Raw genomic sequence first — 14814 nt, forward strand, 5'->3', positions numbered from 1 at the left:
GAGCTTTTCTGATCGCTTTTTGTCCGTCTGTCTGTTAAACTTTTCACATTTTCGACTTCTTCTCCAGAACCACTGGGCCAATTTCAACCAAACATGGCCAAAAGCATCCTTGGGTGAAGGGCTTTCAAGTTTGTTCAAATGAAGGGCCATGTCCCTTTCAAAGGGGAGATAATCACAAAAATGCAAAAATAGGGTGGGGTCATTTAAAAATCTTCTTCTCAAGAACCACTGGGCCAGAAGAGCTGAAATTTACCTGAAAGCTTCCTGACATATTGAAGATTCAAGTTTGTTCAAATCATGGCCCCCGGTGGTAGGATGGGGCCACAAGGGGGGATCAAAGTTTTACATACAAATATATAGGGGAAAAACTTAAAAAATCTTCTTCTCAAGAACCACTAAGCCAAAAACGCTGAGATTTACATGAAAGCTTCCTGACATAATGCAGATTCAAGTTTGTTCAAATCATGGGCCCCTGGGGTTGGATGGGGCCACAATAGGGGATCAAAGTTTTACATACAAATACATTATATTATATAGGAAAAATCTTTAAAAATCTTCTTCTCAAGAACCACTGAGTCAGAAAAGCTGATTTTTACATGAAAACTTTCTGACATAGTGCAGATTCAAGTTTGTTCAAATCATGGCCCCCGGGGATAGGATGGGGCCCCAAGGGGGGGTCAAAGTTTTACATACAAATATATAGGGAAAAACTTTAAAAATCATCTTCTCAAGATCCACTTAAAGCCAGAAAAGCTGAGATTTACATGAAAGCTTCCTGACATAATGCAGATTCAAGTTTGTTCAAGTCATGGGCCCCGGGGGTTGGATGGGGCCACAATAGGGGGGATCAAAGTTTTACATACAAATATATAGGAAAAATCTTCTCAAGAACCACTGAGCCAGAAAAGCTGATTTTTACATGAAAACTTTCTGACATAGTGCAGATTCAAGTTTGTTCAAATCATGGCCCCCGGGGGTAGGATGGGGCTACAAGGGGGGATCAAAGTTTTACATACAAATATATAGTTAAAATCTTTTTCTCAATAACCACTGAGTCAGAAAAGCTGATATTTACAAGAAAACTTTCTGACATAGTGCAGATTCAAGTTTGTTCAAATCATGGCCCCCGGGGGGTAGGATGGGGCCACAAGTGGGGGGGGGTGTGTCAAAGTTTTACATACAAATATAGGAAAAAGCTTTAAAAATCTTCTTCTCAAGAACCATTGGGCCAAAGAAGTTGACAGTTACATGAAAGCTTTCTGACATGTGTAGATTCAAGTTTGCAAAGGGTAGTTTGGGCCATAATAGGGACTAAGGTTTTACATGCAAATATATATGGAAAGTCTTCAGATATGGGCCAAGGTGACTCAGGTGAGCGATGTGGCCCATGGGCCTCTTGTTAGCTCACCTGAACTGAAAGCTCAAGTGAGCTTTTCTGATCGCCTGTTGTCCATCATCTGTCTGTAAACTTTTTAGCTCTTCTGAGCCGAAGGCTCAAAGAGCTAATGCTATGGCCATTTGTGCGGTGTGCGTAAACTTTTTAGAAAAAGGGCTATAACTCAAGAACCCCTTGGCCAATTTTTTTCAAATTTGTTACAGGGTTTCATTGGCCCAAGGGCTTTCATACATACTAAATAGAGGGATGTGACCCTTTAACAAGGGGAGATAATCAGGAAAATACAAACAAAAGTAGTGGTTGCTAAAAAATCTTCTTCTCAAGAACCACTGGGCAGATTATCACCAAACTTACACATAAGGATGAGGATATGTTGTAGATTAAAAATTGTTCAAGGCATTACCCTGGGGCAAAGGGCGTGGTCTCAAGGTCACTTCAAAGTTGACCTAAATTTATATTTCCTTAAATCTTTGATATTTTAGTCATTATAAGGACTAGGATCATCAAATTTTGACAGTTGATGCATCTTAGGACCTTGTGTCAAGTTGTCTCAAAAGTAGGTCACGGTGACCTACTTTTTGAATTTTGCAGGTATTTATTTTAAAATTAATTTTGATGCATATCGTGGACACTTTGAAGCCTATGATCATCAAAACTTGTCAGTTGGTGGATCATGGGACCTTGAAATGCGTCAACTGAAAAATAGGTCACCGTGACCTACTTTCTGAATTTTATGGCTTATCATTTATAGATATATTTTAAGTTGTTATTTCATATACCGAGAGGTTTAGAATCATCAAATCTTGTAAGTTGATGTATCTTGAGGCCTTGAAACATATTTATAAAAAAAAAATAGGTCACAGTGACCTACTTTTTGAATTTTGCAGATATTCAAATTTCACATTTTCAATTTTAGATGCATATTTTGGGCACTGTAAAACTATATAAATCATCAAACTTTGTCAGTTGATGCGTTTTCAGTCTTCGGTTTGTATCGACCAAGAAGTAGGTCACCATGACCTACTTTTGGTATTTGACAGCTAAATTACTATATTTCAGACACTATTTGACCTACAATCATCAAACTTTGTCAGTTGATGCATCTTGAGTCTTCGGAGTGTATCGACCAAAAAGTAGGTCACTGTGACCTACTTTTGGCATTTGACAGTTATATTTATATATTTCAGTCACTAATTGACCTACAATCATCAAACTTTGACAGTTAATGCATCTTGAGTCTACGGAATGTGTCGACCAAAAAGTAGGTCACCTTGACCTACTTTTGGAATTTGATGGCTATATTTATATATTTCAGATACTATTTGACCTACAGTCATCAAAGTTTGTCAGTTGTTGGGTCTTGCATGTTCGAAGGGTTTCGACCAAAAAGTAGGTCAACTTGACCTACTTTTGGAATTGGATGGCTATATTTATATATTTCAGATACTATTTGACCTACAGTCATCAAACTTTGTCAGTTGATGCGTCTTGCATGTTCAAAGGGTGTCAACCAAAAAGTAGGTCACCTTGACCTACTTTTGGAATTGGACGGCTATATTTATATAATTCAGATACTATTTGACCTACAGTCATCAAACTTTGTCAGTTGTTGGGTCTTGCATGTTTGAAGGGTGTTGACGAAAAAGTAGGTCACCTTGACCTACTTTTGGAATTTGACGGTTATATTTATATTTATATATTTCAGATACTATTTGACCTACAGTCATCAAACTTTGTCAGTTGATGGGTCTTGCATGTTCGGAGTTCGCTATATTTCAATATTCAGATACTAATTGGCTTAAAATCATCAAACTTTGTCAGTTGATATTTCTTGGGTTCTCAAAATGTGTAAACCAAAAAGTAGGTCACATTGACCTACTTTTTTTTAATTCTTAGGATTTAACTAAAGATTTAGAATACTAAGAGGCTAAGAATAGAAATGGTGGGGTTGTACAATTTATCAGAAGAGCGATTCTAGGCCCTTGGGCCTCTTGTTACATTTTCGACTTCTTATCCAGAACCACTAGGCCAATTTCAACCAAACTTGGCCAAAAGCATCATTGGGTGAAGGACTTTCAAGTTTGTTCAAATGAAGGGCCATGCCCCCCTGGGGTTGGGAGGAGGGGGTTCAAAGGGGAGATAATCACAAAAATGCATAAAAAGGGTGAGGTCATTTAAAAATCTTCTCAAGAACCACTGGACCAGAAGAGCTGAAATTTACATGAAAGCTTTCTGACATAGTGCAAATTCAAGTTTGTTAAAAGCATGGCCCCTGGGAGTAGGATGGGGCCACAATAGGGGATCAAAGTTTTACATACAAATTTTTAGGGAAAATCTTTAAAATCTTCTCAAGAACCACTGAGCCAGAAAAGCTGAGATTAACATGAAAGCTTTCTGAGATAGTGCAGATTAAAGTTTGTTCAACTCATGACCCCTGGGGCTAGGATGGGGCCACAATAGGGGATCAAAGTTTTACATAACTAATAAATAGAAAAAAAATATTTAAAAAATTTTCCTTAAGAACCATTGGGCCAAAGAAGTTTACATTTGCACGAAAGCTTCCTGAAATAGTGCAGATTCAAGTTTGTAAATATCATGGTCCCCAGGGGATGGGACCAAAGTAGGGGGTCAAAATTTTATATACAAATATATAGGGAAAATCATTAAAAATCTTCTGAAAAATCACTGGGCCAGAAAAGTTTGTTTTCATGAAAGCTTCCCGGCATAGTGCAGATTCAAGTTTATAAAAATCAGGATCCCCGGGAGTAGGTTGGGGCAACAATAGGGAAGTTTTACATGCGAATATATAGGAAAAATCTTTAGATATGAGCCAAGATGTCTTAAGCCCCGTTCACATGTGCTGATTTACTCGAGGGAAAAATTTTGTTTTCATGCAAACATGCAAAAATATTTGCTAAGCATTCACATGGTACTAAACAAATTAGGGTTAAATGGCAATGATTCTCGAAGTTTGATAAAGATGGCGAATTATTTTCGATTGAGGAGGATTTTTCCCTTACTGTACACAGTGACAATTTGATTGATCAAGATATGTCTACGACACTCTATGCAATATAATGTTTGCAGAAATACGGTGTATTTTATGAGAAAAGCGATATCATATTCGGTGATACTGCGTTTGCTCCTCTTCGGAGCCGATCCCTCGTGATCCACAGTGACGACTCCTCGGGTGTGACGTTGTATACGGTGTGTGCGTTCACATGACGAAAAATACACTAGGAGTAAATATACACATATACAAAAGTAAATTTGCATCTGGTCTGAGTAGGTGCAGATTTACACCCGGGTGTATATTTGCACATATGTATATTTACTTTTGCATATGTGCAATTGCGTTCACATGCTCAAATTTACACCCGGGTGCAGATTTTGCATGTATGCAGAATTTGCATTCCGTGAGTAAATCAGCGCATGTGAACGGGGCTATAGTTGAGCGATGTGGCCCATGGACCTTTATTTTCTCTCTCTCTCTCTGTTCATGAATATGATCCATATTTAGTGAAATATGCCCCCCCCCCCCCCCCCAATGTATATACGTCATATTTTGTCAAATATCTGTTGTTTCATGGGGCGTTGCTCCTCACCACGGCTTCACCCAGGACCAACTGAGGCCTTCAAAGCGGCTGGAGCCAGCCTTTACTGAACCCTGGTTCGAAAACTTCTGGATCCGCCACTGCAGTTCTGGACTCAATCCAAATTGATTCGAGGATACCGCTTCATATTTCTTGGAAGTTTTCACTCACAACTTAATTGAATCCCAGCTTGTAGTTTAATTTACATGTATCTATGGTACTATGATATACTGAAAATAAAATCGATCTTTTGGTCATTCATAACTTTTAAACTGGAGAGATATGAAGTGTTCATGTTCGCCTTATAAACCTCTGTCAATTAGTTTTACCACAGGCACCTGAATTAAGTGTGGATAGCGTGTATAGATGTTATGTACATACCGAATGAAAAAATAAATGTAAATCTATTTATACAAAATATGTTATTTCCCCACTGATCACCTTCATAAGTCGTTCTGCATAGTCAGTTTCTACTTTTTATCAGCTTTTGAGATTACCACTTTCAAGTCTTTCGAAAGATAAGAAGATCGTACCTCTGGTTTGCGACAATGACTAAATATATGCAGAAGCCACATAACAGATAAATGTTTGTAATTTCATTTCACAAGTTTACAAAGACCTAGTCGTGTTATAAGCCTTCTCAATGACTGCATATTTAGAGAGCAGTGGAGGACTTGAGGAGGTTAGGTGGGAGGGGGGGGGGGGGGGTGCCCCCCTTCTTGTATGAATATCTAACTTAAAAAGACTGCATAATCTTATTATGGGGGACTACAGTCCCATTTGTAAGGGAAAAAGTGCATCTGGGGTACAGCCTTTGAAAATAGTTCTCGACTTTATTTTCTAAATTTGTTAATTCAAAATTGGAAAAAAACAAACAATTTTTTGAACATGTATTGTTTATTCACCCAATCAAGGGCCCTCGCGGGGGGGGGGGGGGTGTCATTATAATGACAACACAATTGTAACACTTTTATAATTTGTGAATTGATATATCAAATTGAATTCTATTGAATACAAAAAATATCAATAAATCAATCATTTCATCAGTATACTTTTGGTGTACTAGTACATAAGTTAGGAAGGAAAAGCAAATAATTTTGTCAAATAAACTAATCAATAAAATCAATCAGATTGGCAGTAGTTCATGTTTATTCTAATGTACATATATCATTTTATTTCTACAACTTTGAAAAACTAAAACCAATAATAAATCAATGAAATCAATCATAATTCTGAAAAAATCAATCAATATGCCAATTGTTTCATTAGTTGTGCAATCTGTTTTAGTGTGTACTAGTACATACAGATATAAATTAAAGGAAAAGAAAATGATTGATTCAATAAACTGATCAATAGATTTTCAATAAAATCAATCAGATTGGTGGTAGTTCATGATTATTTTAAAGTGCACATTTACAAAACAACAGAAACATATCATTTATCTGCTATGACTTTGAAAATCAATCAAAATTTTGAATAAAAAATTTTTTTTTTTGGTTGAGGCCAACAAAATTTTTAGAGGCCAAATTTGAGGCCAGGCCAACTTTTGAGGCCAGGCCAAAATTTGGGATGGAGCATAATTAGAGGCCAAAATCGGGGCCAGGCCAGGCCAATGGGGCCAGGCCAGGTTTTATAGTATGCCTATGCTCTGTTCTGAATGTGCGCTGCTCTTAAATTCGAATTCATTATAATGACAACACTAATTGTAACACTTTTAAAATATGTAAATTGACATCAAATTGAATTCTATTGAATACAAAAAATATCAATAAATCTATCATTTCATCATACTTTTTGATGTACTAGTACATAAGTTAGGAAGGGAAAAGCAAATAATTTTGTCAATAAACAAATCCATAGATAATCAATCAGATTGGTAGTAGTTCATGTTTATTCAAATGTACATATATCATTTTATTTCTACAACTTTGAAAAACTAAAACCAATGATAAATCAATGAAATCAATATGCCAATTGTTTCATTAGTTGTGCAATCTGTTTTGGTGTGTACTAGTGCATACAGATATGAAGGGAAAAGAAAATGATTTATTCAATAAAATCAATCAGATTGGTGGTAGTTCATGATTATTTTAAAGTGCACGTTTACAAAACAATAGAAACATCACTTATCTGCTATGACTTTGAAAAACTAAAACCAATAAATCAATGAAATCAATAAAAAAAAAATTGAATTAAAAAAAAATTTGGGTTGAGGCCAAAAAAATTTTAGAGGCCAAATTTTGAGGCCGAGCCAACTTTTGAGTCCAGGCCAAAATTTGGGATGGAGCATAATTAGAGGCCAAAATTAGGGCCAGGCCAATTTTGAGGCCAGGCCAGGTTTTATAGTATGCCGTGTATTACAAGTTTGCTGCATGCTGAAGAGAAATATATAAGTTTTGTTTTTCAACTTTGAAGCTGTTGAATAAACACACATCCCCTTGTCTTAGTTTCCTTCCAAACAGTCCTTGAAACTGGCACTGTCCTTAGATGTGTGAAGCAGTTTGATTATTTATTATTGTATATATTTCATTTATGTTCATTTTAATTTTTTGTTTGTTCAAAATCAGTATTACATATGTAACACTATGTTAAATCTGTTAAATGTGTGCAGTGCAGCAAGGTGAACTCTGACAGTAGTTGTACATCTGAATGATTGTTATTTATTTATATAGTTATAATTAATTAGTTAAACTGAACATGCCCCCCCCCCCCCCCCCCCCCCCAGGGCCATTTCCTTGCATTAGAAAAGTACAGCATTTTCTCGGCCAGGAAGAGAAATTTTAAATCTTTTAATACATTGGTAAATTTTGATTCCCGTCTTGTACATCGTTCATCCTGCCCTGCATTTGTCCTCATCTTGAATGTTCATTACATATGACCGTTGAGTCCATCTAGTTTTTAACTGGTATTGGCGGTAACGTTTATCCCAGAAAACTGATATTGAAAACTGACTAATAATAAAATCCACTCAGCTTTTTACCCCAAGCCAGATCGTGAGACAGTTTTTTTTATACATGAAAATGCTTAGTTTTTACTAATTGTTCCCAAAATTCTAGTCATTCTAATCTCCATACTCAGCCCTTATTCCACAATGGGGAAAAAAAGAGAAAAAAGAAGCTGATTTAAAGGTTACTCCTAAGAGTAAGAGTAAGGTCTGGGAAGCCGTCTGTGGTAAATGGTGCAAAATCCTGCATTCTGAGCATTTCCTGGCACTTCTTTTTCACTTTCAAATTGTCCACTTCTTAAACAAACTTTTATGTTACATAAACTATTTAAGAATATATCGTAAATATATATCAGTGGTCTTATTTATCGTGGAATTAAATGATATATAATACTGGTGTTGATAAATTTGAGTGATGCAAGTATCCACCTTTCATATCATTGGGACTCAAAGACTCGTTAAAATCGTATAAATCTTAAAACTTTTTTTGTCCTCAAAAAGGTGGGGGGAGTATGGATACCCCCCCCCCCCCCTGGATCCGCCATTGTGAGTATGTATATATATATATATATATATATATATGGACAGGCAGCTACCTATATATATACCTATTTGTTATGAAAAAGATATAAAGGAAGAAATTCATTATAAATATAATTGTTTTAGTAGGCTGGCGTCAAACTTAAAACGTTGGGGCTTATCATCATTGTTAACCAAAGGTTTCGGACACGTCAGTCCTCAAAATCCCCCAGAAACTCCGACCTTATCAGATATAGGGGTCAGGGTAATCCGAGATTTTTACCCTCACTCTCTGTTTGTTTATCAACCCGCATGTTTATATTGAATCTGACAGCTTCATTAGGATTTGATATTAGGGCTTGCTCGTAAAAGGTTACTCTGCGGATATTTGACTTTATGTATTCTAATTATGTAGTTGTAGATTAAAGTTTGAACTGAGCAGACGTGTTTTTATTCTGGTGCCCAGAGCACGCATCTTTATACATACTGTTATCTATAGGAATAGGGACAGTACATTACAGTCAGTCCGTGAGCTAACCAACTCAAAATAATAATAATAATAATTCTGCAAGTTTCAAAGAGACCATTCTGTTATATGATTTGCTTTTGTCCCCAAGCACCTTCCAATACACATCAGTCTGTGATTTTGATTGACACCTACACAGAAACTCGGAAGCCCCTCGTGATCCATGGTTACGAAGTCGGGGACCTCATTTTAGTGGGGTTTGCTACGATGCTCATAATCCAATTCTGGAAATTTTCGCTGAACCATGTCGGTCGCGGTATATTTCGAGGGTTTCCAAGTTATACTACATGTAATTCGAATCACACATTTTTAAAGTTTAATTGGTCCTCCCTAGACTTGCTCAAGAAAACGTTTGCCGATTGTTTTCTGTGATATTTGAGTTGTTTCTTTTAAAGCATAGATTCTATGTTCTGACATTAGGAAAAGGGTTTTAAAAAGAGCATATACATAAAATAAAATGAAAGTTAGCATAGAGACTTGAGCAAATCCATGTCTACCTCTTCGTTATGAGTTAAGAATAAGAATGTTTGAGATAAATGTAGCTTTATAGACAAAATCAGTGTTAAACAGTTAAACAAGTACATGTAGACAATATTACCATTTCATAAACTTCAACAATTATCTAAGTTCAAAATAAGTCTATGTACATTACTACGCACTAGATACTCCACTACAATGAAACGTACACTGTGATACACTTGATCCTTGTAACAGTCTTTTCCCAGGTATTCTGTTTGCGTCTTGCTCGTTTAATGCTTCTGACAGAAGTGATGCGGACCAGTTCGTAAGCATCCGCAACTTTTACGTGGGGTACGTGACGTCAGAACGGAGGAAGGTCGGTAAGGATTGGACGGACAATAACTCACAGTGTGTGCATGTTCCCCTGTTGCCCCGCACCATGGACAACGGTAGCGGAACAAAACCGGACAAGTTACGCGTCCGATCTCATCCCTTAACTGATGACCATCGTACATTTGACGTGGTTCTCCGTTTTTCTTACAAAAATTACAACCACGGAAATATCCACTTGGCCTTGGAAAATACTTCCATGCGCCCCTCCCCACGCCCTCTGGTTGTGCAGGCACGTTACTAGCAAGCATTGTGTTTGCATTCAAACAATCCCAAGATTTCATTAGTTCGACCAGACGGTCCACGTTTTCGGTACACACAAGTTGCGTCTCATTAAATCCATCTTTCCCCTCTTTCCTCTCCTCCATCTTGTTCAGCGAGTAGTAATAGAACCGTGGGAATCGGCCTGCGGATGGAGGAATCCTTTGATGTCGCGTTGCTGTGACCTTTTGTCCTTGGTTCCATATATAGCAGATGACTTCAACAAGGCCATAATGCACGTGTGTACACCCAATAGCTAAGCTATTCCTTGCAACCGAAGTAGAGGGAATACTCCCTGTGTGCGCGTGTGTGTGTAGGGAGGACCTTTGCAGCCCGCGCCAGAGTTGCTTTTCTAATACACAGGTGCTCCCAACTTGTATCACCCTTTACCCTGCAATTTTCAAAAATCTGCCTTGCGATGGTAATTTCCATGTCTGATAAATCTTGGTACTGTGCATTTCTTTTTTTTAAATTCCAAATAAGGCCTGTACATACATAACACATCTATTCTCAATATAAGAGCTCAAACATCAAAATGATTTGTTGAAAATAAAAGTTAAAGATATGAATATTACTATTATGCATAATGAAATAAAATGAATATCCATACATGTGTCTATAGATTTTGTATCAAGTCTGTGATTTTGACAAAGTGCTGAAAAATAGGATGATTTTATTTCAAATATGCACGGAAAATGTATGTTACCTCACGGTGTCACCCAAATAGGTCTACAATAAAGAGTATTATTTTTCCCTTCTTAAATAATGGTAAATTATCGTCCAGATAAAAAAGAAATATTATTTCAATGTGATACTTTTATCGATTCTTTTCATTGTGTTTATATCGACGAGTTTGGAAACATTTAAATGGTTAGTACTTAACATCTACACGATTAGCTTTCTTTTGTAATCATTAACAACCTTTACATACATTTTGGCAAGTTAGATACCTGATATAACTGTAACGTACATTTCATGATTTTTGCCAGTAAGAAGAACTGAAAACATCATTTTTGCTTCGATATATATGTAAGCAATAAAATCAGTTTTAAGAAATTTTTCCAAATAATATTAAGAAATTATGATGATTGTAATATTTTGGTAGTTTTACTTATTCGAATTGAATGTTTGGTCACGTGCATTTCGAAGAAGAGGGACGTTCCGTCTTGAAAGGAATCAGACGAATAAAAGAAATTTTGTATTTTGGTTAAACTGCCAATTCATATTATCCAACATAGCTCAACTCTTAGAAAAAAGTGGTGCAAGTTATCGGTGATATGTCATTTTCAAAAACGGTTTCTAAGCGAGTTTAAAATGTGTATTCCGTTGAAATAAAATTAAAGTCTGATGTTACAGATTTTATGAAAAATATACCCGAAATACCCAAGAATTTGAACATTAAAATATACAGAAAGGGGGGTGCCGGAAGTCCTTTCCACAAGTACCTGTGCTAACATTCGTAAAATATTAAAAAAGCGTGATGACATAGTTCCAAAGTTTATAATCATGTACTTTTCGGTAACATACATTTTAAAGTGTTTTTTTTTTTTAACTTAAGGTATTCGGTGTATAACGACCATATTTCATATCTAGTACATGGATGGTGGGATTTTTGTAATCATGGTATCATTTTTGAAGGGTTCGTCAAATAAAAATAATCCACCATAGGAATCTTTTGACATTTTTATTACTGCTTGATTTATTTCACCTAAACTTTTACACTAAAGTCTATAGGAAGAGCATGTTTTTATCAAAATATTTCTAAAAGAAATTATATTTTCATACAAATCTCTTGGTAAAAATTACAAATACTTTCTCTTTAAGAAATAAAATTAATCTTTTAAAGCACACATATTTAGAAAATTAGATTGGTTTTTTAAATTATTTTTTTAATTTTTACGAAAGGAAGATAACTCTTCCAAAACAAGTCTCAAATGCAAAAAGATCAGGTTTTAATCTATTTAAAGTAGTTCTACTCAGGGGGTGGATGCAGGAATTGCGGTTAGGGGGGCGCAACTTTATGAGGCAGGGGATATGGGAGCCGCCTTGAGGCCACCAGTGGGTCCAGGGCGAAGCCCTTGTGAGGGCCCAGGGGGCGAAGCTCCAGGAAGGTGCTGGATGTTACAGATTTTATAGGGCTTGATAAAATTTGTTGGAGTCTTTTCCAATCGTTATTGTAAAAAATGTTAAACATAAAATATTTCAAGTCTAATCTATATAGAAATAATCAGTAAAATATTGCAAAATATGAATCCAAGGGCAATAACTCTGTTATAATTCAATCAAGTTCATTATATGATAGATTTTCTCTAATTTTGCAGAAATTTTGAATAGTTTTGTAAAGAAACAGTTTCATGAAATCGCTATAGATACTATTATACCGTTTTAACCAGTTTTTGTGAAATTTTGATAATGCTGTTGAAGGAAAATTGCAATTTTCTGACGTTGATATGTATGATTTTGCAAGTCTCGCATTTAAAAAAGTGTAACGACAAATCTATTTTATTTAATAATTTATTAGTTTTAATTCTAATGAACTGAAATAAGTACAATTTTAAACTTTTATCGGATAATTCAATGCGAGTACGGAGTTACCTTAACAGTCCATTATCTAACAATAAACGTTTATTTTGATTTGAATCATTCAACATTGTTCATTATTGGACACCTTAAAGTGATAGAGCGTCTTCGATTTTCATTTGTCGGGGTGATTAATATTTAAAAAAAAAAAATGCTGAAAATAGAATATGCGACAGGTACGTTAGACAAAATAAATCATTTATTATAACACATGGACCATCTTTGTAAGCCAAGGGTTTTCGAACGGAGTGGACCGAAAACCCATAAAGCTTGCGAATTCAGATGTACAAGGATGGATACAATGACTGAATGAGCAAATCTTTTGGTTTGTTTTATCAGGACATTTTAACCTAAAGTTCATAAGCGGGGATTTTGATGTAAAGTATAAATTACTCGGAGACAGTAAAGTACATTTCAAATACGCTACAATATCCCTCCATACCAATTCTGTTTTCTTTTTTAATCATGTAAACCTATTTATAGTGTTTATTACAAGATAGTACGGAAGATAATTCCCCTAAGTAATAATGGAACGACATCGTTTGATTCCTAATATTGAGAATGGGTGAACATATTTATACATTATGTAATAAACAACTATCAGTGGCAGATTTAAGGGGGGGGCGCAGCCTACCCCCCCCCCCCCCCCCTTAAATTCGAATTTAAGGTAAATCGTGGTCTCTTGTTTAGAAAAATGTAAATGATTTACTGAATTACTTTTATTGGGAGAACTTACATCCCACCCCACCCCCCACCCCCAAAAAAACCCCTTAAACTTTCCGTCATTTCATTAATTTCACCTTATTAAAAATGGCAGAAAATAGTAAAAATTACTACATAGGAGACATGTTTCAAGCCTTATAAAATCTGTAAAATCCAGGAGCTTCGCCCCCTGGACCCCCCCCCCCCCCGGGCTTTGCCCTGGACTCACTGGGGGCCTCAAGGCGGAGCCCAGCCTCATGAAAAGTTGCGCCCCCCCCCCCTTAACCGCAATTCCTGGATCCGCCCCTGATTATTGCATAAATAACAGAATGACATGAGATGTGTAACATTCAAGTTCATCAAAGTAACAGGACAATTTAATGTATAATATTAGATTAAATACACTATTCATTAGAAATAACTGATGGGGGGGGGGGGGGGGCGTACTGCCCCTGTTCAAGTGCAGAAACACCTGGTCTGACGAGAGAGAGAGAGAGAGAGAGAGAGAGAGAGAGAGAGGGAGAGCAGTGGTACTGAATAACGTACGTGCATAATTATCCAGAAAATTCACATAAAATATTTTGAGACACTTTGGATCTCAACGACAGAATCATGCAAACATTGTCATGTGGTGGATAGAATTCAAATCACACATAACTGGAAAATTATTAGGTCTATGGATAAATGTTTGTTTTGGTATTCCTGTACAGGAGTATTTCACCGTCTTTCAGCATATTCAGTGACCAGCATATTCAACCATCTCCCTGTTAAAGAACGGAACTTTACCTGATGCAGAATGAGTGTCGATTTGACTTTCGTTTATAAATATGCGAAGGCAAAGGCTAATGTCGTTTCTCTCAGTCATTCAACATAGAATAACTAGTAGAACTGCAATGTGCCAACAACTTTGGTGTTAGATCCATGGATTGATTGCAGATAACTTTTCAAAATTAAAAGAGTTTTCTTTCTTTTTTTCTTCTCTTTTTTCATTTGAGTGGTGAGGCTTGCATAAAGATTTGAAAAATTACTATTAAACTTGTCTCTTGCAATATGTTCGTGTTTACTTTTTATCAGGAGGGAACATAAATGTATTTGCAGTTGAAGTATCAACCTCAAGTAAGGGTTATTCTACTGAAAATAAATTGGCTTGGTGTAAAATGCTGACCCTGGAGCCTCCAAAACAGAGAGAGAGAGAGAGTGGAGCCTCTTGTCATTACAGACTGTCAAGGTGGAGCTTTTGAAGTGAATTTCAACACATAGCTTAATATATCTGTCATTTCAATTTTCTGTATCAAAGTAGACTGGTTCTGTGCTGTCCAATTTATAGAGCCAGTCCATGTACATATGGTAACTGAAAGAATTGACGTACGTTCTACATCTCAATAATAAAGCATCTGTCAGGAATTTTCTGTATTATTTACTGAGCTGAAATTCAAGACCCCCC

Source organism: Ostrea edulis, chromosome 2, assembly GCF_947568905.1.
Source record: "Ostrea edulis chromosome 2, xbOstEdul1.1, whole genome shotgun sequence".
NCBI lineage: Eukaryota > Metazoa > Mollusca > Bivalvia > Ostreida > Ostreidae > Ostrea > Ostrea edulis.